The sequence below is a fragment of the Mesoplodon densirostris genome (genome assembly GCF_025265405.1).
Source record: "Mesoplodon densirostris isolate mMesDen1 chromosome Y unlocalized genomic scaffold, mMesDen1 primary haplotype SUPER_Y_unloc_1, whole genome shotgun sequence".
Classification (NCBI taxonomy): domain Eukaryota; kingdom Metazoa; phylum Chordata; class Mammalia; order Artiodactyla; family Ziphiidae; genus Mesoplodon; species Mesoplodon densirostris.
This window is the reverse complement of record NW_026778236.1, coordinates 1,846,135-1,870,524: the sequence shown is the minus strand read 5'-3', so window position 1 is coordinate 1,870,524 and position 24,390 is coordinate 1,846,135.

The window sequence follows — 24,390 nt, the reverse complement described above, 5'->3', positions numbered from 1 at the left end:
ATCATCATACAAGGTCAATAATTAAGGTTGTGCACTTAAAGGAGAGAGCCAACCACTTGGTGATTGAATATGTGACAGTAGTTACCAAAAATTAATGTTTTGCTCCAAGTTTGAGAAGTGTTCCCTACTGCTGGTAATTTAAAGGTTATGCCAAATGTATGGGGAACGGGAGATGTCAGAAAAGACAATGTTCAGTGGTAACATTGAAAGGGAAACGAAAATGTGCGTAAATGGAATTTTAGAAGGAGTAGTTTTTTTAAATGATTTTGGAGAGTGGAAGGATATCAGACTTTGGGATTTTTCTTTGAAACATTACTGTCAATTTTGAGATACTTACATAAGCATTCTTAAATTAAAGGTTCAGTATCACATGGAAGAGAAAATTATGGAGGTCCTCCTCGTAGAGAGCCAGTCTCTTTTCAGAGAGTTGGCTATATGTCACAAAGAGATGGTGGTTATGCTACTAGAGACAGGTAAGGGAAAACACAGTATATGAATTAAGTCATGGTTAATTTTGTTGTTCTTGTTGAAATTTACCTAACACAAAATTGAACCTTTAAAAGTGAACAAGTCAGTAACATTTAGTACACTTAACAGTGTTATGCAACCACCAGCTCTGTTCAGTTCCAAAACATTTCATTACCCCAAAATAAAATTAATAAGCAGTCACTCCCATTTTCTCCCCCCTTGTCCCTGGTAGGTACCCACCTGTGTCCTTATCTATGAATTTATCTAATCCTGACTATACCATACTAATGGAAGCAAACAATATGTGACCTTTATTATCCAGCTTCCCCTTAGCATAAATGTTTTCAAAGATCATTCATGCTCTAGCATGAATCAGTACTTCAGACCTTGTTTTTTTTTTTTTGGCTGACTAAATATTCCATTTTATGTGCGATTAACATGGTTTGTTTATCCATCTGTGTGAGTTATTCCCATCATTGTGCTGTCATGAATACTCCTGTACAAGCATTTGGGTACCTGTTTTCAATTCTTTTTGAGTGTATATATACTTAGGAGTGGAATTCCTGGGACATATAGTAATTCTTTAATTTTTTAAGGAACTGCTGATCTGTTCCATAGAGCCGGTACTATTTTACATTTCTGCCACGCACATATACTTGATTTGTTTCTCTGCATCTGCACCAACACTTGATATATTCAGATTGTTTATTTTTAATTATAGCCAGTCTGATAAGTGGAAAGTGGATATTTCCTTTTGGTTTTGAATTTCATTTTCCTAATAAATATGTTGAGCAGCTTTTCATGTCCTTGTTGGTCATTGTATATCTTCTTTGAACAAAAGTATATTCAAGTCCTTTGCCCGTTTAAAATTTTTTGTCTTTTTGCTGTATGAATTCTTTCTATATTCTGGATATGATAAGTTGCATTTAAAGTTTCATCTGCTTTATTTAATTTATTCAAGGAGAAATTATCCAAGCTCCCGAGCCAGCATGGATTATACTCCGCCACATAGAATCTATGCACACGGTTATTATGGACATTTAAGTTCTTGGAATGATCATCCCTCTAGAGGACATAGGTAATAAAAAATTTTGTGTTTATATCAAATAAAAACATTCTTTTAAATTATGTGATCGTGACACATAACTTAAATTTATCACATAATTTATGACATTCTTTTAAAGTTAGTGATCGTGATGGCCATGGTGGAAGTCGTGATAGAGATTATTCTGCATATCGAAGTGGAAGCTCTAACAGGGATTCATATGGGAGTAACGGTAGGAGCCCAGTTACACCTTGTAAATCATAGAATTAGACTTAACCAGATCATTGTTTACTCTAATTTTATTTCAGTTCCTTAAAGGTAGAACTATGTTTAGCATAGCCTTTTTTATAAGTTAAAGACCTTTGAATTGTTTTCTTAATAGCTCACTTAAAATAAAATGCTATGAAGGGTAAATGGGCAGTCTCATCTTTTTTTCTCATTACAGAAAAATTATTTTAACATTATTATTATTTATTTATTTATTTATTTATTTTGCAGAACTTGTGCCTCTCCCCATAGTGGCCTGTCCAGTTGCGGAGCACAGGCTCCTGTCGCTCAGGCCCAGCGGTCGTGGCCCACGGTCCCAACCTCTCCGCGGCATGTGGGATCTTCCCGGACCGGGGCACGAACCCGTGTCCCATGCATCGGCAGGCGGACTGTCAACCACTGCGCCACCAGGGAAGCCCTACTAAATCTTGTTAAAAGTTGCCACTCTACTGATTATTTAAAAATGCTAAAATAGAGGCTTTTACTGTCCAAGAAACTACTTAGGCTGAAAACGATTGCTCTCTCTTTTAAATAAATATGAAAGCCCTTCACCCTTGCTACATAGTTTATATTTTCATAGCAGAGACAGATAAAGCTTATCTTTTCCAATATTTAGCACTTTGAGTCATGTTATATGATACCAGAAAAATTTGTAATGTTTAAAGTTTGTTTCTCAATCATTAACTTCCCAGTTGACTCCCGTGTTGCACCAGCAGCACGAAGGGTCCCGCTGACATATGGAGGAATCAGTTGCTGTGATAGCAATACGAGAGGTGTATATGGAGGAGGTCCGGAAGGTTACTCAAGCAGCCAAAGTAATACTTATTCAAGTGGTTGTGAGCGTGGAAGACAGGAACAATGAGGGTTTCCACCCTCCGTGAATAGGGAGTACCTTGCTCCCTGTGACTCTCATACAGTAGCTCAGGTTGTGGGGCATCCAGATGAGGTTATGTGGGAAGCCAATCTGAAAGAGAGGGCCGAAGCAGATATTAAAAATAACACTCAGTTATGTACCAAATGTTCTTTACAAAGGAAAAGTTTAAGTTCTTTTCTTTAATTGATGCTTGAATACTACTAAAAGAAAAATGTTGGTTTGTGGGGACGAGGCATATATTACCTTTTCCTCTATGAATTTTCAGACAAAGTGAAAACATGGAATTATTCAAAGTACTTGCATAGTTGTTACTATTAATTGAAATATAGAATTTGTGTTTAAAATGTTCAAAATTTTCAGAATAAAAAAATCAGAATTTTCTTGAAACCTATGTCCTGTGAGAGAATGTTCTGGTCTGTAGACTAGTTTAGCTATGTATATTGGCCACCTGTTTTTTTATTTAATTATTATAAACAATAATTGAAACTTGCCATATGAACTGTAGTTTGTGCTCTTAACTTTTTTAGCAGTTTTCTGATCCTTAATATGGTACAGACTTGAAACAGCCATTATCAAATTGCCATTTTACCTGTAGAATATGAATGAAGCCAAATGTAGCACGATATTGACTTCAAAACACAACAGAAGCTAAGAAGCCTACCCTTTCCATTATTAGATGGTTAGCCTAGTGAACAAACAAGAGAAGAGAGCAAACAAGGTCCTAGTGACCTCCAGGAATGAGGAATAAGAATTAACACATGAAGAGAACATTATTTATGGGAGATAGTTTCATATTTTGGAAGCGGTACAGTGTTTTTCAAATGAGCCCTTTATTGCTAATAAACAAGAGAAGTCACTACTGCTATCATCATACAAGGTCAATAATTAAGGTTGTGCACTTAAAGGAGAGAGCCAACCACTTGGTGATTGAATATGTGACAGTAGTTACCAAAAATTAATGTTTTGCTCCAAGTTTGAGAAGTGTTCCCTACTGCTGGTAATTTAAAGGTTATGCCAAATGTATGGGGAACGGGAGATGTCAGAAAAGACAATGTTCAGTGGTAACATTGAAAGGGAAACGAAAATGTGCGTAAATGGAATTTTAGAAGGAGTAGTTTTTTTAAATGATTTTGGAGAGTGGAAGGATATCAGACTTTGGGATTTTTCTTTGAAACATTACTGTCAATTTTGAGATACTTACATAAGCATTCTTAAATTAAAGGTTCAGTATCACATGGAAGAGAAAATTATGGAGGTCCTCCTCGTAGAGAGCCAGTCTCTTTTCAGAGAGTTGGCTATATGTCACAAAGAGATGGTGGTTATGCTACTAGAGACAGGTAAGGGAAAACACAGTATATGAATTAAGTCATGGTTAATTTTGTTGTTCTTGTTGAAATTTACCTAACACAAAATTGAACCTTTAAAAGTGAACAAGTCAGTAACATTTAGTACACTTAACAGTGTTATGCAACCACCAGCTCTGTTCAGTTCCAAAACATTTCATTACCCCAAAATAAAATTAATAAGCAGTCACTCCCATTTTCTCCCCCCTTGTCCCTGGTAGGTACCCACCTGTGTCCTTATCTATGAATTTATCTAATCCTGACTATACCATACTAATGGAAGCAAACAATATGTGACCTTTATTATCCAGCTTCCCCTTAGCATAAATGTTTTCAAAGATCATTCATGCTCTAGCATGAATCAGTACTTCAGACCTTGTTTTTTTTTTTTTTGGCTGACTAAATATTCCATTTTATGTGCGATTAACATGGTTTGTTTATCCATCTGTGTGAGTTATTCCCATCATTGTGCTGTCATGAATACTCCTGTACAAGCATTTGGGTACCTGTTTTCAATTCTTTTTGAGTGTATATATACTTAGGAGTGGAATTCCTGGGACATATAGTAATTCTTTAATTTTTTAAGGAACTGCTGATCTGTTCCATAGAGCCGGTACTATTTTACATTTCTGCCACGCACATATACTTGATTTGTTTCTCTGCATCTGCACCAACACTTGATATATTCAGATTGTTTATTTTTAATTATAGCCAGTCTGATAAGTGGAAAGTGGATATTTCCTTTTGGTTTTGAATTTCATTTTCCTAATAAATATGTTGAGCAGCTTTTCATGTCCTTGTTGGTCATTGTATATCTTCTTTGAACAAAAGTATATTCAAGTCCTTTGCCCGTTTAAAATTTTTTGTCTTTTTGCTGTCTGAATTCTTTCTATATTCTGGATATGATAAGTTGCATTTAAAGTTTCATCTGCTTTATTTAATTTATTCAAGGAGAAATTATCCAAGCTCCCGAGCCAGCATGGATTATACTCCGCCACATAGAATCTATGCACACGGTTATTATGGACATTTAAGTTCTTGGAATGATCATCCCTCTAGAGGACATAGGTAATAAAAAATTTTGTGTTTATATCAAATAAAAACATTCTTTTAAATTATGTGATCGTGACACATAACTTAAATTTATCACATAATTTATGACATTCTTTTAAATTTAGTGATCGTGATGGCCATGGTGGAAGTCGTGATAGAGATTATTCTGCATATCGAAGTGGAAGCTCTAACAGGGATTCATATGGGAGTAACGGTAGGAGCCCAGTTACACCTTGTAAATCATAGAATTAGACTTAACCAGATCATTGTTTACTCTAATTTTATTTCAGTTCCTTAAAGGTAGAACTATGTTTAGCATAGCCTTTTTTATAAGTTAAAGACCTTTGAATTGTTTTCTTAATAGCTCACTTAAAATAAAATGCTATGAAGGGTAAATGGGCAGTCTCATCTTTTTTTCTCATTACAGAAAAATTATTTTAACATTATTATTATTATTTATTTATTTATTTATTTTGCAGAACTTGTGCCTCTCCCCATAGTGGCCTGTCCAGTTGCGGAGCACAGGCTCCTGTCGCTCAGGCCCAGCGGTCGTGGCCCACGGTCCCAACCTCTCCGCGGCATGTGGGATCTTCCCGGACCGGGGCACGAACCCGTGTCCCATGCATCGGCAGGCGGACTGTCAACCACTGCGCCACCAGGGAAGCCCTACTAAATCTTGTTAAAAGTTGCCACTCTACTGATTATTTAAAAATGCTAAAATAGAGGCTTTTACTGTCCAAGAAACTACTTAGGCTGAAAACTATTGCTCTCTCTTTTAAATAAATATGAAAGCCCTTCACCCTTGCTACATAGTTTATATTTTCATAGCAGAGACAGATAAAGCTTATCTTTTCCAATATTTAGCACTTTGAGTCATGTTATATGATACCAGAAAAATTTGTAATGTTTAAAGTTTGTTTCTCAATCATTAACTTCCCAGTTGACTCCCGTGTTGCACCAGCAGCACGAAGGGTCCCGCTGACATATGGAGGAATCAGTTGCTGTGATAGCAATACGAGAGGTGTATATGGAGGAGGTCCGGAAGGTTACTCAAGCAGCCAAAGTAATACTTATTCAAGTGGTTGTGAGCGTGGAAGACAGGAACAATGAGGGTTTCCACCCTCCGTGAATAGGGAGTACCTTGCTCCCTGTGACTCTCATACAGTAGCTCAGGTTGTGGGGCATCCAGATGAGGTTATGTGGGAAGCCAATCTGAAAGAGAGGGCCGAAGCAGATATTAAAAATAACACTCAGTTATGTACCAAATGTTCTTTACAAAGGAAAAGTTTAAGTTCTTTTCTTTAATTGATGCTTGAATACTACTAAAAGAAAAATGTTGGTTTGTGGGGACGAGGCATATATTACCTTTTCCTCTATGAATTTTCAGACAAAGTGAAAACATGGAATTATTCAAAGTACTTGCATAGTTGTTACTATTAATTGAAATATAGAATTTGTGTTTAAAATGTTCAAAATTTTCAGAATAAAAAAATCAGAATTTTCTTGAAACCTATGTCCTGTGAGAGAATGTTCTGGTCTGTAGACTAGTTTAGCTATGTATATTGGCCACCTGGTTTTTTATTTAATTATTATAAACAATAATTGAAACTTGCCATATGAACTGTAGTTTGTGCTCTTAACTTTTTTAGCAGTTTTCTGATCCTTAATATGGTACAGACTTGAAACAGCCATTATCAAATTGCCATTTTACCTGTAGAATATGAATGAAGCCAAATGTAGCACGATATTGACTTCAAAACACAACAGAAGCTAAGAAGCCTACCCTTTCCATTATTAGATGGTTAGCCTAGTGAACAAACAAGAGAAGAGAGCAAACAAGGTCCTAGTGACCTCCAGGAATGAGGAATAAGAATTAACACATGAAGAGAACATTATTTATGGGAGATAGTTTCATATTTTGGAAGCGGTACAGTGTTTTTCAAATGAGCCCTTTATTGCTAATAAACAAGAGAAGTCACTACTGCTATCATCATACAAGGTCAATAATTAAGGTTGTGCACTTAAAGGAGAGAGCCAACCACTTGGTGATTGAATATGTGACAGTAGTTACCAAAAATTAATGTTTTGCTCCAAGTTTGAGAAGTGTTCCCTACTGCTGGTAATTTAAAGGTTATGCCAAATGTATGGGGAACGGGAGATGTCAGAAAATACAATGTTCAGTGGTAACATTGAAAGGGAAACGAAAATGTGCGTAAATGGAATTTTAGAAGGAGTAGTTTTTTTAAATGATTTTGGAGAGTGGAAGGATATCAGACTTTGGGATTTTTCTTTGAAACATTACTGTCAATTTTGAGATACTTACATAAGCATTCTTAAATTAAAGGTTCAGTATCACATGGAAGAGAAAATTATGGAGGTCCTCCTCGTAGAGAGCCAGTCTCTTTTCAGAGAGTTGGCTATATGTCACAAAGAGATGGTGGTTATGCTACTAGAGACAGGTAAGGGAAAACACAGTATATGAATTAAGTCATGGTTAATTTTGTTGTTCTTGTTGAAATTTACCGAACACAAAATTGAACCTTTAAAAGTGAACAAGTCAGTAACATTTAGTACACTTAACAGTGTTATGCAACCACCAGCTCTGTTCAGTTCCAAAACATTTCATTACCCCAAAATAAAATTAATAAGCAGTCACTCCCATTTTCTCCCCCCTTGTCCCTGGTAGGTACCCACCTGTGTCCTTATCTATGAATTTATCTAATCCTGACTATACCATACTAATGGAAGCAAACAATATGTGACCTTTATTATCCAGCTTCCCCTTAGCATAAATGTTTTCAAAGATCATTCATGCTCTAGCATGAATCAGTACTTCAGACCTTGTTTTTTTTTTTTTGGCTGACTAAATATTCCATTTTATGTGCGATTAACATGGTTTGTTTATCCATCTGTGTGAGTTATTCCCATCATTGTGCTGTCATGAATACTCCTGTACAAGCATTTGGGTACCTGTTTTCAATTCTTTTTGAGTGTATATATACTTAGGAGTGGAATTCCTGGGACATATAGTAATTCTTTAATTTTTTAAGGAACTGCTGATCTGTTCCATAGAGCCGGTACTATTTTACATTTCTGCCACGCACATATACTTGATTTGTTTCTCTGCATCTGCACCAACACTTGATATATTCAGATTGTTAATTTTTAATTATAGCCAGTCTGATAAGTGGAAAGTGGATATTTCCTTTTGGTTTTGAATTTCATTTTCCTAATAAATATGTTGAGCAGCTTTTCATGTCCTTGTTGGTCATTGTATATCTTCTTTGAACAAAAGTATATTCAAGTCCTTTGCCCGTTTAAAATTTTTTGTCTTTTTGCTGTCTGAATTCTTTCTATATTCTGGATATGATAAGTTGCATTTAAAGTTTCATCTGCTTTATTTAATTTATTCAAGGAGAAATTATCCAAGCTCCCGAGCCAGCATGGATTATACTCCGCCACATAGAATCTATGCACACGGTTATTATGGACATTTAAGTTCTTGGAATGATCATCCCTCTAGAGGACATAGGTAATAAAAAATTTTGTGTTTATATCAAATAAAAACATTCTTTTAAATTATGTGATCGTGACACATAACTTAAATTTATCACATAATTTATGACATTCTTTTAAATTTAGTGATCGTGATGGCCATGGTGGAAGTTGTGATAGAGATTATTCTGCATATCGAAGTGGAAGCTCTAACAGGGATTCATATGGGAGTAACGGTAGGAGCCCAGTTACACCTTGTAAATCATAGAATTAGACTTAACCAGATCATTGTTTACTCTAATTTTATTTCAGTTCCTTAAAGGTAGAACTATGTTTAGCATAGCCTTTTTTATAAGTTAAAGACCTTTGAATTGTTTTCTTAATAGCTCACTTAAAATAAAATGCTATGAAGGGTAAATGGGCAGTCTCATCTTTTTTTCTCATTACAGAAAAATTATTTTAACATTATTATTATTTATTTATTTATTTATTTATTTTGCAGAACTTGTGCCTCTCCCCATAGTGGCCTGTCCAGTTGCGGAGCACAGGCTCCTGTCGCTCAGGCCCAGCGGTCGTGGCCCACGGTCCCAACCTCTCCGCGGCATGTGGGATCTTCCCGGACCGGGGCACGAACCCGTGTCCCATGCATCGGCAGGCGGACTGTCAACCACTGCGCCACCAGGGAAGCCCTACTAAATCTTGTTAAAAGTTGCCACTCTACTGATTATTTAAAAATGCTAAAATAGAGGCTTTTACTGTCCAAGAAACTACTTAGGCTGAAAACTATTGCTCTCTCTTTTAAATAAATATGAAAGCCCTTCACCCTTGCTACATAGTTTATATTTTCATAGCAGAGACAGATAAAGCTTATCTTTTCCAATATTTAGCACTTTGAGTCATGTTATATGATACCAGAAAAATTTGTAATGTTTAAAGTTTGTTTCTCAATCATTAACTTCCCAGTTGACTCCCGTGTTGCACCAGCAGCACGAAGGGTCCCGCTGACATATGGAGGAATCAGTTGCTGTGATAGCAATACGAGAGGTGTATATGGAGGAGGTCCGGAAGGTTACTCAAGCAGCCAAAGTAATACTTATTCAAGTGGTTGTGAGCGTGGAAGACAGGAACTATGAGGGTTTCCACCCTCCGTGAATAGGGAGTACCTTGCTCCCTGTGACTCTCATACAGTAGCTCAGGTTGTGGGGCATCCAGATGAGGTTATGTGGGAAGCCAATCTGAAAGAGAGGGCCGAAGCAGATATTAAAAATAACACTCAGTTATGTACCAAATGTTCTTTACAAAGGAAAAGTTTAAGTTCTTTTCTTTAATTGATGCTTGAATACTACTAAAAGAAAAATGTTGGTTTGTGGGGACGAGGCATATATTACCTTTTCCTCTATGAATTTTCAGACAAAGTGAAAACATGGAATTATTCAAAGTACTTGCATAGTTGTTACTATTAATTGAAATATAGAATTTGTGTTTAAAATGTTCAAAATTTTCAGAATAAAAAAATCAGAATTTTCTTGAAACCTATGTCCTGTGAGAGAATGTTCTGGTCTGTAGACTAGTTTAGCTATGTATATTGGCCACCTGGTTTTTTATTTAATTATTATAAACAATAATTGAAACTTGCCATATGAACTGTAGTTTGTGCTCTTAACTTTTTTAGCAGTTTTCTGATCCTTAATATGGTACAGACTTGAAACAGCCATTATCAAATTGCCATTTTACCTGTAGAATATGAATGAAGCCAAATGTAGCACGATATTGACTTCAAAACACAACAGAAGCTAAGAAGCCTACCCTTTCCATTATTAGATGGTTAGCCTAGTGAACAAACAAGAGAAGAGAGCAAACAAGGTCCTAGTGACCTCCAGGAATGAGGAATAAGAATTAACACATGAAGAGAACATTATTTATGGGAGATAGTTTCATATTTTGGAAGCGGTACAGTGTTTTTCAAATGAGCCCTTTATTGCTAATAAACAAGAGAAGTCACTACTGCTATCATCATACAAGGTCAATAATTAAGGTTGTGCACTTAAAGGAGAGAGCCAACCACTTGGTGATTGAATATGTGACAGTAGTTACCAAAAATTAATGTTTTGCTCCAAGTTTGAGAAGTGTTCCCTACTGCTGGTAATTTTTTTTTTTTTTTTTTTTGCGGTATGCGGGCCTCTCACTGTTGTGGCCTCCCCCGTTGCGGAGCACAGGCTCCGGACGCGCAGGCTCCGGACGCGCAGGCTCAGCGGCCATGGCTCACGGGCCCAGCCGCTCCGCGGCATATGGGATCCTCCCAGACCGGGGCACGAACCCGTATCCCCTGCATCGGCAGGCGGACTCTCAACCACTTGCGCCACCAGGGAGGCCCTACTGCTGGTAATTTAAAGGTTATGCCAAATGTATGGGGAACGGGAGATGTCAGAAAATACAATGTTCAGTGGTAACATTGAAAGGGAAACGAAAATGTGCGTAAATGGAATTTTAGAAGGAGTAGTTTTTTTAAATGATTTTGGAGAGTGGAAGGATATCAGACTTTGGGATTTTTCTTTGAAACATTACTGTCAATTTTGAGATACTTACATAAGCATTCTTAAATTAAAGGTTCAGTATCACATGGAAGAGAAAATTATGGAGGTCCTCCTCGTAGAGAGCCAGTCTCTTTTCAGAGAGTTGGCTATATGTCACAAAGAGATGGTGGTTATGCTACTAGAGACAGGTAAGGGAAAACACAGTATATGAATTAAGTCATGGTTAATTTTGTTGTTCTTGTTGAAATTTACCTAACACAAAATTGAACCTTTAAAAGTGAACAAGTCAGTAACATTTAGTACACTTAACAGTGTTATGCAACCACCAGCTCTGTTCAGTTCCAAAACATTTCATTACCCCAAAATAAAATTAATAAGCAGTCACTCCCATTTTCTCCCCCCTTGTCCCTGGTAGGTACCCACCTGTGTCCTTATCTATGAATTTATCTAATCCTGACTATACCATACTAATGGAAGCAAACAATATGTGACCTTTATTATCCAGCTTCCCCTTAGCATAAATGTTTTCAAAGATCATTCATGCTCTAGCATGAATCAGTACTTCAGACCTTGTTTTTTTTTTTTTGGCTGACTAAATATTCCATTTTATGTGCGATTAACATGGTTTGTTTATCCATCTGTGTGAGTTATTCCCATCATTGTGCTGTCATGAATACTCTTGTACAAGCATTTGGGTACCTGTTTTCAATTCTTTTTGAGTGTATATATACTTAGGAGTGGAATTCCTGGGACATATAGTAATTCTTTAATTTTTTAAGGAACTGCTGATCTGTTCCATAGAGCCGGTACTATTTTACATTTCTGCCACGCACATATACTTGATTTGTTTCTCTGCATCTGCACCAACACTTGATATATTCAGATTGTTTATTTTTAATTATAGCCAGTCTGATAAGTGGAAAGTGGATATTTCCTTTTGGTTTTGAATTTCATTTTCCTAATAAATATGTTGAGCAGCTTTTCATGTCCTTGTTGGTCATTGTATATCTTCTTTGAACAAAAGTATATTCAAGTCCTTTGCCCGTTTAAAATTTTTTGTCTTTTTGCTGTCTGAATTCTTTCTATATTCTGGATATGATAAGTTGCATTTAAAGTTTCATCTGCTTTATTTAATTTATTCAAGGAGAAATTATCCAAGCTCCCGAGCCAGCATGGATTATACTCCGCCACATAGAATCTATGCACACGGTTATTATGGACATTTAAGTTCTTGGAATGATCATCCCTCTAGAGGACATAGGTAATAAAAAATTTTGTGTTTATATCAAATAAAAACATTCTTTTAAATTATGTGATCGTGACACATAACTTAAATTTATCACATAATTTATGACATTCTTTTAAATTTAGTGATCGTGATGGCCATGGTGGAAGTTGTGATAGAGATTATTCTGCATATCGAAGTGGAAGCTCTAACAGGGATTCATATGGGAGTAACGGTAGGAGCCCAGTTACACCTTGTAAATCATAGAATTAGACTTAACCAGATCATTGTTTACTCTAATTTTATTTCAGTTCCTTAAAGGTAGAACTATGTTTAGCATAGCCTTTTTTATAAGTTAAAGACCTTTGAATTGTTTTCTTAATAGCTCACTTAAAATAAAATGCTATGAAGGGTAAATGGGCAGTCTCATCTTTTTTTCTCATTACAGAAAAATTATTTTAACATTATTATTATTTATTTATTTATTTATTTATTTTGCAGAACTTGTGCCTCTCCCCATAGTGGCCTGTCCAGTTGCGGAGCACAGGCTCCTGTCGCTCAGGCCCAGCGGTCGTGGCCCACGGTCCCAACCTCTCCGCGGCATGTGGGATCTTCCCGGACCGGGGCACGAACCCGTGTCCCATGCATCGGCAGGCGGACTGTCAACCACTGCGCCACCAGGGAAGCCCTACTAAATCTTGTTAAAAGTTGCCACTCTACTGATTATTTAAAAATGCTAAAATAGAGGCTTTTACTGTCCAAGAAACTACTTAGGCTGAAAACTATTGCTCTCTCTTTTAAATAAATATGAAAGCCCTTCACCCTTGCTACATAGTTTATATTTTCATAGCAGAGACAGATAAAGCTTATCTTTTCCAATATTTAGCACTTTGAGTCATGTTATATGATACCAGAAAAATTTGTAATGTTTAAAGTTTGTTTCTCAATCATTAACTTCCCAGTTGACTCCCGTGTTGCACCAGCAGCACGAAGGGTCCCGCTGACATATGGAGGAATCAGTTGCTGTGATAGCAATACGAGAGGTGTATATGGAGGAGGTCCGGAAGGTTACTCAAGCAGCCAAAGTAATACTTATTCAAGTGGTTGTGAGCGTGGAAGACAGGAACTATGAGGGTTTCCACCCTCCGTGAATAGGGAGTACCTTGCTCCCTGTGACTCTCATACAGTAGCTCAGGTTGTGGGGCATCCAGATGAGGTTATGTGGGAAGCCAATCTGAAAGAGAGGGCCGAAGCAGATATTAAAAATAACACTCAGTTATGTACCAAATGTTCTTTACAAAGGAAAAGTTTAAGTTCTTTTCTTTAATTGATGCTTGAATACTACTAAAAGAAAAATGTTGGTTTGTGGGGACGAGGCATATATTACCTTTTCCTCTATGAATTTTCAGACAAAGTGAAAACATGGAATTATTCAAAGTACTTGCATAGTTGTTACTATTAATTGAAATATAGAATTTGTGTTTAAAATGTTCAAAATTTTCAGAATAAAAAAATCAGAATTTTCTTGAAACCTATGTCCTGTGAGAGAATGTTCTGGTCTGTAGACTAGTTTAGCTATGTATATTGGCCACCTGGTTTTTTATTTAATTATTATAAACAATAATTGAAACTTGCCATATGAACTGTAGTTTGTGCTCTTAACTTTTTTAGCAGTTTTCTGATCCTTAATATGGTACAGACTTGAAACAGCCATTATCAAATTGCCATTTTACCTGTAGAATATGAATGAAGCCAAATGTAGCACGATATTGACTTCAAAACACAACAGAAGCTAAGAAGCCTACCCTTTCCATTATTAGATGGTTAGCCTAGTGAACAAACAAGAGAAGAGAGCAAACAAGGTCCTAGTGACCTCCAGGAATGAGGAATAAGAATTAACACATGAAGAGAACATTATTTATGGGAGATAGTTTCATATTTTGGAAGCGGTACAGTGTTTTTCAAATGAGCCCTTTATTGCTAATAAACAAGAGAAGTCACTACTGCTATCATCATACAAGGTCAATAATTAAGGTTGTGCACTTAAAGGAGAGAGCCAACCACTTGGTGATTGAATATGTGACAGTAGTTACCAAAAATTAATGTTTTGCTCCAAGTTTGAGAAGTGTTCCCTACTGCTGGTAATTTTTTTTTTTTTTTTTTTTGCGGTATGCGGGCCTCTCACTGTTGTGGCCTCCCCCGTTGCGGAGCACAGGCTCCGGACGCGCAGGCTCCGGACGCGCAGGCTCAGCGGCCATGGCTCACGGGCCCAGCCGCTCCGCGGCATATGGGATCCTCCCAGACCGGGGCACGAACCCGTATCCCCTGCATCGGCAGGCGGACTCTCAACCACTTGCGCCACCAGGGAGGCCCTACTGCTGGTAATTTAAAGGTTATGCCAAATGTATGGGGAACGGGAGATGTCAGAAAATACAATGTTCAGTGGTAACATTGAAAGGGAAACGAAAATGTGCGTAAATGGAATTTTAGAAGGAGTAGTTTTTTTAAATGATTTTGGAGAGTGGAAGGATATCAGACTTTGGGATTTTTCTTTGAAACATTACTGTCAATTTTGAGATACTTACATAAGCATTCTTAAATTAAAGGTTCAGTATCACATGGAAGAGAAAATTATGGAGGTCCTCCTCGTAGAGAGCCAGTCTCTTTTCAGAGAGTTGGCTATATGTCACAAAGAGATGGTGGTTATGCTACTAGAGACAGGTAAGGGAAAACACAGTATATGAATTAAGTCATGGTTAATTTTGTTGTTCTTGTTGAAATTTACCTAACACAAAATTGAACCTTTAAAAGTGAACAAGTCAGTAACATTTAGTACACTTAACAGTGTTATGCAACCACCAGCTCTGTTCAGTTCCAAAACATTTCATTACCCCAAAATAAAATTAATAAGCAGTCACTCCCATTTTCTCCCCCCTTGTCCCTGGTAGGTACCCACCTGTGTCCTTATCTATGAATTTATCTAATCCTGACTATACCATACTAATGGAAGCAAACAATATGTGACCTTTATTATCCAGCTTCCCCTTAGCATAAATGTTTTCAAAGATCATTCATGCTCTAGCATGAATCAGTACTTCAGACCTTGTTTTTTTTTTTTTGGCTGACTAAATATTCCATTTTATGTGCGATTAACATGGTTTGTTTATCCATCTGTGTGAGTTATTCCCATCATTGTGCTGTCATGAATACTCCTGTACAAGCATTTGGGTACCTGTTTTCAATTCTTTTTGAGTGTATATATACTTAGGAGTGGAATTCCTGGGACATATAGTAATTCTTTAATTTTTTAAGGAACTGCTGATCTGTTCCATAGAGCCGGTACTATTTTACATTTCTGCCACGCACATATACTTGATTTGTTTCTCTGCATCTGCACCAACACTTGATATATTCAGATTGTTTATTTTTAATTATAGCCAGTCTGATAAGTGGAAAGTGGATATTTCCTTTTGGTTTTGAATTTCATTTTCCTAATAAATATGTTGAGCAGCTTTTCATGTCCTTGTTGGTCATTGTATATCTTCTTTGAACAAAAGTATATTCAAGTCCTTTGCCCGTTTAAAATTTTTTGTCTTTTTGCTGTCTGAATTCTTTCTATATTCTGGATATGATAAGTTGCATTTAAAGTTTCATCTGCTTTATTTAATTTATTCAAGGAGAAATTATCCAAGCTCCCGAGCCAGCATGGATTATACTCCGCCACATAGAATCTATGCACACGGTTATTATGGACATTTAAGTTCTTGGAATGATCATCCCTCTAGAGGACATAGGTAATAAAAAATTTTGTGTTTATATCAAATAAAAACATTCTTTTAAATTATGTGATCGTGACACATAACTTAAATTTATCACATAATTTATGACATTCTTTTAAATTTAGTGATCGTGATGGCCATGGTGGAAGTTGTGATAGAGATTATTCTGCATATCGAAGTGGAAGCTCTAACAGGGATTCATATGGGAGTAACGGTAGGAGCCCAGTTACACCTTGTAAATCATAGAATTAGACTTAACCAGATCATTGTTTACTCTAATTTTATTTCAGTTCCTTAAAGGTAGAACTATGTTTAGCATAGCCTTTTTTATAAGTTAAAGACCTTTGAATTGTTTTCTTAATAGCTCACTTAAAATAAAATGCTATGAAGGGTAAATGGGCAGTCTCATCTTTTTTTCTCATTACAGAAAAATTATTTTAACATTATTATTATTTATTTATTTATTTATTTATTTTGCAGAACTTGTGCCTCTCCCCATAGTGGCCTGTCCAGTTGCGGAGCACAGGCTCCTGTCGCTCAGGCCCAGCGGTCGTGGCCCACGGTCCCAACCTCTCCGCGGCATGTGGGATCTTCCCGGACCGGGGCACGAACCCGTGTCCCATGCATCGGCAGGCGGACTGTCAACCACTGCGCCACCAGGGAAGCCCTACTAAATCTTGTTAAAAGTTGCCACTCTACTGATTATTTAAAAATGCTAAAATAGAGGCTTTTACTGTCCAAGAAACTACTTAGGCTGAAAACTATTGCTCTCTCTTTTAAATAAATATGAAAGCCCTTCACCCTTGCTACATAGTTTATATTTTCATAGCAGAGACAGATAAAGCTTATCTTTTCCAATATTTAGCACTTTGAGTCATGTTATATGATACCAGAAAAATTTGTAATGTTTAAAGTTTGTTTCTCAATCATTAACTTCCCAGTTGACTCCCGTGTTGCACCAGCAGCACGAAGGGTCCCGCTGACATATGGAGGAATCAGTTGCTGTGATAGCAATACGAGAGGTGTATATGGAGGAGGTCCGGAAGGTTACTCAAGCAGCCAAAGTAATACTTATTCAAGTGGTTGTGAGCGTGGAAGACAGGAACTATGAGGGTTTCCACCCTCCGTGAATAGGGAGTACCTTGCTCCCTGTGACTCTCATACAGTAGCTCAGGTTGTGGGGCATCCAGATGAGGTTATGTGGGAAGCCAATCTGAAAGAGAGGGCCGAAGCAGATATTAAAAATAACACTCAGTTATGTACCAAATGTTCTTTACAAAGGAAAAGTTTAAGTTCTTTTCTTTAATTGATGCTTGAATACTACTAAAAGAAAAATGTTGGTTTGTGGGGACGAGGCATATATTACCTTTTCCTCTATGAATTTTCAGACAAAGTGAAAACATGGAATTATTCAAAGTACTTGCATAGTTGTTACTATTAATTGAAATATAGAATTTGTGTTTAAAATGTTCAAAATTTTCAGAATAAAAAAATCAGAATTTTCTTGAAACCTATGTCCTGTGAGAGAATGTTCTGGTCTGTAGACTAGTTTAGCTATATATATTGGCCACCTGGTTTTTTATTTAATTATTATAAACAATAATTGAAACTTGCCATATGAACTGTAGTTTGTGCTCTTAACTTTTTTAGCAGTTTTCTGATCCTTAATATGGTACAGACTTGAAACAGCCATTATCAAATTGCCATTTTACCTGTAGAATATGAATGAAGCCAAATGTAGCACGATATTGACTTCAAAACACAACAGAAGCTAAGAAGCCTACCCTTTCCATTATTAGATGGTTAGCCTAGTGAACAAACAAGAGAAGAGAGCAAACAAGGTCCTAGTGACCTCCAGGAATGAGGAATAAGAATTAACACATGAAGAGAACATTATTTATGGGAGATAGTTTCATATTTTGGAAGCGGTACAGTGTTTTTCAAATGAGCCCTTTATTGCTAATAAACAAGAGAAGTCACTACTGCTATCATCATACAAGGTCAATAATTAAGGTTGTGCACTTAAAGGAGAGAGCCAACCACTTGGTGATTGAATATGTGACAGTAGTTACCAAAAATTAATGTTTTGCTCCAAGTTTGAGAAGTGTTCCCTACTGCTGGTAATTTAAAGGTTATGCCAAATGTATGGGGAACGGGAGATGTCAGAAAATACAATGTTCAGTGGTAACATTGAAAGGGAAACGAAAATGTGCGTAAATGGAATTTTAGAAGGAGTAGTTTTTTTAAATGATTTTGGAGAGTGGAAGGATATCAGACTTTGGGATTTTTCTTTGAAACATTACTGTCAATTTTGAGATACTTACATAAGCATTCTTAAATTAAAGGTTCAGTATCACATGGAAGAGAAAATTATGGAGGTCCTCCTCATAGAGAGCCAGTCTCTTTTCAGAGAGTTGGCTATATGTCACAAAGAGATGGTGGTTATGCTACTAGAGACAGGTAAGGGAAAACACAGTATATGAATTAAGTCATGGTTAATTTTGTTGTTCTTGTTGAAATTTACCTAACACAAAATTGAACCTTTAAAAGTGAACAAGTCAGTAACATTTAGTACACTTAACAGTGTTATGCAACCACCAGCTCTGTTCAGTTCCAAAACATTTCATTACCCCAAAATAAAATTAATAAGCAGTCACTCCCATTTTCTCCCCCCTTGTCCCTGGTAGGTACCCACCTGTGTCCTTATCTATGAATTTATCTAATCCTGACTATACCATACTAATGGAAGCAAACAATATGTGACCTTTATTATCCAGCTTCCCCTTAGCATAAATGTTTTCAAAGATCATTCATGCTCTAGCATGAATCAGTACTTCAGACCTTGTTTTTTTTTTTGGCTGACTAAATATTCCATTTTATGTGCGATTAACATGGTTTGTTTATCCATCTGTGTGAGTTATTCCCATCATTGTGCTGTCATGAATACTCCTGTACAAGCATTTGGGTACCTGTTTTCAATTCTTTTTGAGTGTATATATACTTAGGAGTGGAATTCCTGGGACATATAGTAATTCTTTAATTTTTTAAGGAACTGCTGATCTGTTCCATAGAGCCGGTACTATTTTACATTTCTGCCACGCACATATACTTGATTTGTTTCTCTGCATCTGCACCAACACTTGATATATTCAGATTGTTTATTTTTAATTATAGCCAGTCTGATAAGTGGAAAGTGGATATTTCCTTTTGGTTTTGAATTTCATTTTCCTAATAAATATGTTGAGCAGCTTTTCATGTCCTTGTTGGTCATTGTATATCTTCTTTGAACAAAAGTATATTCAAGTCCTTTGCCCGTTTAAAATTTTTTGTCTTTTTGCTGTCTGAATTCTTTCTATATTCTGGATATGATAAGTTGCATTTAAAGTTTCATCTGCTTTATTTAATTTATTCAAGGAGAAATTATCCAAGCTCCCGAGCCAGCATGGATTATACTCCGCCACATAGAATCTATGCACACGGTTATTATGGACATTTAAGTTCTTGGAATGATCATCCCTCTAGAGGACATAGGTAATAAAAAATTTTGTGTTTATATCAAATAAAAACATTCTTTTAAATTATGTGATCGTGACACATAACTTAAATTTATCACATAATTTATGACATTCTTTTAAATTTAGTGATCGTGATGGCCATGGTGGAAGTCGTGATAGAGATTATTCTGCATATCGAAGTGGAAGCTCTAACAGGGATTCATATGGGAGTATCGGTAGGAGCCCAGTTACACCTTGTAAATCATAGAATTAGACTTAACCAGATCATTGTTTACTCTAATTTTATTTCAGTTCCTTAAAGGTAGAACTATGTTTAGCATAGCCTTTTTTATAAGTTAAAGACCTTTGAATTGTTTTCTTAATAGCTCACTTAAAATAAAATGCTATGAAGGGTAAATGGGCAGTCTCATCTTTTTTTCTCATTACAGAAAAATTATTTTAACATTATTATTATTATTTATTTATTTATTTATTTTGCAGAACTTGTGCCTCTCCCCATAGTGGCCTGTCCAGTTGCGAAGCACAGGCTCCTGTCGCTCAGGCCCAGCGGTCGTGGCCCACGGTACCAACCTCTCCGCGGCATGTGGGATCTTCCTGGACCGGGGCACGAACCCGTGTCCCATGCATCGGCAGGCGGACTGTCAACCACTGCGCCACCAGGGAAGCCCTACTAAATCTTGTTAAAAGTTGCCACTCTACTGATTATTTAAAAATGCTAAAATAGAGGCTTTTACTGTCCAAGAAACTACTTAGGCTGAAAACTATTGCTCTCTCTTTTAAATAAATATGAAAGCCCTTCACCCTTGCTACATAGTTTATATTTTCATAGCAGAGACAGATAAAGCTTATCTTTTCCAATATTTAGCACTTTGAGTCATGTTATATGATACCAGAAAAATTTGTAATGTTTAAAGTTTGTTTCTCAATCATTAACTTCCCAGTTGACTCCCGTGTTGCACCAGCAGCACGAAGGGTCCCGCTGACATATGGAGGAATCAGTTGCTGTGATAGCAATACGAGAGGTGTATATGGAGGAGGTCCGGAAGGTTACTCAAGCAGCCAAAGTAATACTTATTCAAGTGGTTGTGAGCGTGGAAGACAGGAACTATGAGGGTTTCCACCCTCCGTGAATAGGGAGTACCTTGCTCCCTGTGACTCTCATACAGTAGCTCAGGTTGTGGGGCATCCAGATGAGGTTATGTGGGAAGCCAATCTGAAAGAGAGGGCCGAAGCAGATATTAAAAATAACACTCAGTTATGTACCAAATGTTCTTTACAAAGGAAAAGTTTAAGTTCTTTTCTTTAATTGATGCTTGAATACTACTAAAAGAAAAATGTTGGTTTGTGGGGACGAGGCATATATTACCTTTTCCTCTATGAATTTTCAGACAAAGTGAAAACATGGAATTATTCAAAGTACTTGCATAGTTGTTACTATTAATTGAAATATAGAATTTGTGTTTAAAATGTTCAAAATTTTCAGAATAAAAAAATCAGAATTTTCTTGAAACCTATGTCCTGTGAGAGAATGTTCTGGTCTGTAGACTAGTTTAGCTATGTATATTGGCCACCTGGTTTTTTATTTAATTATTATAAACAATAATTGAAACTTGCCATATGAACTGTAGTTTGTGCTCTTAACTTTTTTAGCAGTTTTCTGATCCTTAATATGGTACAGACTTGAAACAGCCATTATCAAATTGCCATTTTACCTGTAGAATATGAATGAAGCCAAATGTAGCACGATATTGACTTCAAAACACAACAGAAGCTAAGAAGCCTACCCTTTCCATTATTAGATGGTTAGCCTAGTGAACAAACAAGAGAAGAGAGCAAACAAGGTCCTAGTGACCTCCAGGAATGAGGAATAAGAATTAACACATGAAGAGAACATTATTTATGGGAGATAGTTTCATATTTTGGAAGTGGTACAGTGTTTTTCAAATGAGCCCTTTATTGCTAATAAACAAGAGAAATCACTACTGCTATCATCATACAAGGTCAATAATTAAGGTTGTGCACTTAAAGGAGAGAGCCAACCACTTGGTGATTGAATATGTGACAGTAGTTACCAAAAATTAATGTTTTGCTCCAAGTTTGAGAAGTGTTCCCTACTGCTGGTAATTTAAAGGTTATGCCAAATGTATGGGGAACGGGAGATGTCAGAAAATACAATGTTCAGTGGTAACATTGAAAGGGAAACGAAAATGTGCGTAAATGGAATTTTAGAAGGAGTAGTTTTTTTAAATGATTTTGGAGAGTGGAAGGATATCAGACTTTGGGATTTTTCTTTGAAACATTACTGTCAATTTTGAGATACTTACATAAGCATTCTTAAATTAAAGGTTCAGTATCACATGGAAGAGAAAATTATGGAGGTCCTCCTCATAGAGAGCCAGTCTCTTTTCAGAGAGTTGGCTATATGTCACAAAGAGATGGTGGTTATGCTACTAGAGACAGGTAAGGGAAAACACAGTATATGAATTAAGTCATGGTTAATTTTGTTGTTCTTGTTGAAATTTACCTAACACAAAATTGAACCTTTAAAAGTGAACAAGTCAGTAACATTTAGTACACTTAACAGTGTTATGCAACCACCAGCTCTGTTCAGTTCCAAAACATTTCATTACCCCAAAATAAAATTAATAAGCAGTCACTCCCATTTTCTCCCCCCTTGTCCCTGGTAGGTACCCACCTGTGTCCTTATCTATGAATTTATCTAATCCTGACTATACCATACTAATGGAAGCAAACAATATGTGACCTTTATTATCCAGCTTCCCCTTAGCATAAATGTTTTCAAAGATCATTCATGCTCTAGCATGAATCAGTACTTCAGACCTTGTTTTTTTTTTTGGCTGACTAAATATTCCATTTTATGTGCGATTAACATGGTTTGTTTATCCATCTGTGTGAGTTATTCCCATCATTGTGCTGTCATGAATACTCCTGTACAAGCATTTGGGTACCTGTTTTCAATTCTTTTTGAGTGTATATATACTTAGGAGTGGAATTCCTGGGACATATAGTAATTCTTTAATTTTTTAAGGAACTGCTGATCTGTTCCATAGAGCCGGTACTATTTTACATTTCTGCCACGCACATATACTTGATTTGTTTCTCTGCATCTGCACCAACACTTGATATATTCAGATTGTTTATTTTTAATTATAGCCAGTCTGATAAGTGGAAAGTGGATATTTCCTTTTGGTTTTGAATTTCATTTTCCTAATAAATATGTTGAGCAGCTTTTCATGTCCTTGTTGGTCATTGTATATCTTCTTTGAACAAAAGTATATTCAAGTCCTTTGCCCGTTTAAAATTTTTTGTCTTTTTGCTGTCTGAATTCTTTCTATATTCTGGATATGATAAGTTGCATTTAAAGTTTCATCTGCTTTATTTAATTTATTCAAGGAGAAATTATCCAAGCTCCCGAGCCAGCATGGATTATACTCCGCCACATAGAATCTATGCACACGGTTATTATGGACATTTAAGTTCTTGGAATGATCATCCCTCTAGAGGACATAGGTAATAAAAAATTTTGTGTTTATATCAAATAAAAACATTCTTTTAAATTATGTGATCGTGACACATAACTTAAATTTATCACATAATTTATGACATTCTTTTAAATTTAGTGATCGTGATGGCCATGGTGGAAGTTGTGATAGAGATTATTCTGCATATCGAAGTGGAAGCTCTAACAGGGATTCATATGGGAGTAACGGTAGGAGCCCAGTTACACCTTGTAAATCATAGAATTAGACTTAACCAGATCATTGTTTACTCTAATTTTATTTCAGTTCCTTAAAGGTAGAACTATGTTTAGCATAGCCTTTTTTATAAGTTAAAGACCTTTGAATTGTTTTCTTAATAGCTCACTTAAAATAAAATGCTATGAAGGGTAAATGGGCAGTCTCATCTTTTTTTCTCATTACAGAAAAATTATTTTAACATTATTATTATTATTTATTTATTTATTTATTTTGCAGAACTTGTGCCTCTCCCCATAGTGGCCTGTCCAGTTGCGGAGCACAGGCTCCTGTCGCTCAGGCCCAGCGGTCGTGGCCCACGGTCCCAACCTCTCCGCGGCATGTGGGATCTTCCCGGACCGGGGCACGAACCCGTGTCCCATGCATCGGCAGGCGGACTGTCAACCACTGCGCCACCAGGGAAGCCCTACTAAATCTTGTTAAAAGTTGCCACTCTACTGATTATTTAAAAATGCTAAAATAGAGGCTTTTACTGTCCAAGAAACTACTTAGGCTGAAAACTATTGCTCTCTCTTTTAAATAAATATGAAAGCCCTTCACCCTTGCTACATAGTTTATATTTTCATAGCAGAGACAGATAAAGCTTATCTTTTCCAATATTTAGCACTTTGAGTCATGTTATATGATACCAGAAAAATTTGTAATGTTTAAAGTTTGTTTCTCAATCATTAACTTCCCAGTTGACTCCCGTGTTGCACCAGCAGCACGAAGGGTCCCGCTGACATATGGAGGAATCAGTTGCTGTGATAGCAATACGAGAGGTGTATATGGAGGAGGTCCGGAAGGTTACTCAAGCAGCCAAAGTAATACTTATTCAAGTGGTTGTGAGCGTGGAAGACAGGAACTATGAGGGTTTCCACCCTCCGTGAATAGGGAGTACCTTGCTCCCTGTGACTCTCATACAGTAGCTCAGGTTGTGGGGCATCCAGATGAGGTTATGTGGGAAGCCAATCTGAAAGAGAGGGCCGAAGCAGATATTAAAAATAACACTCAGTTATGTACCAAATGTTCTTTAC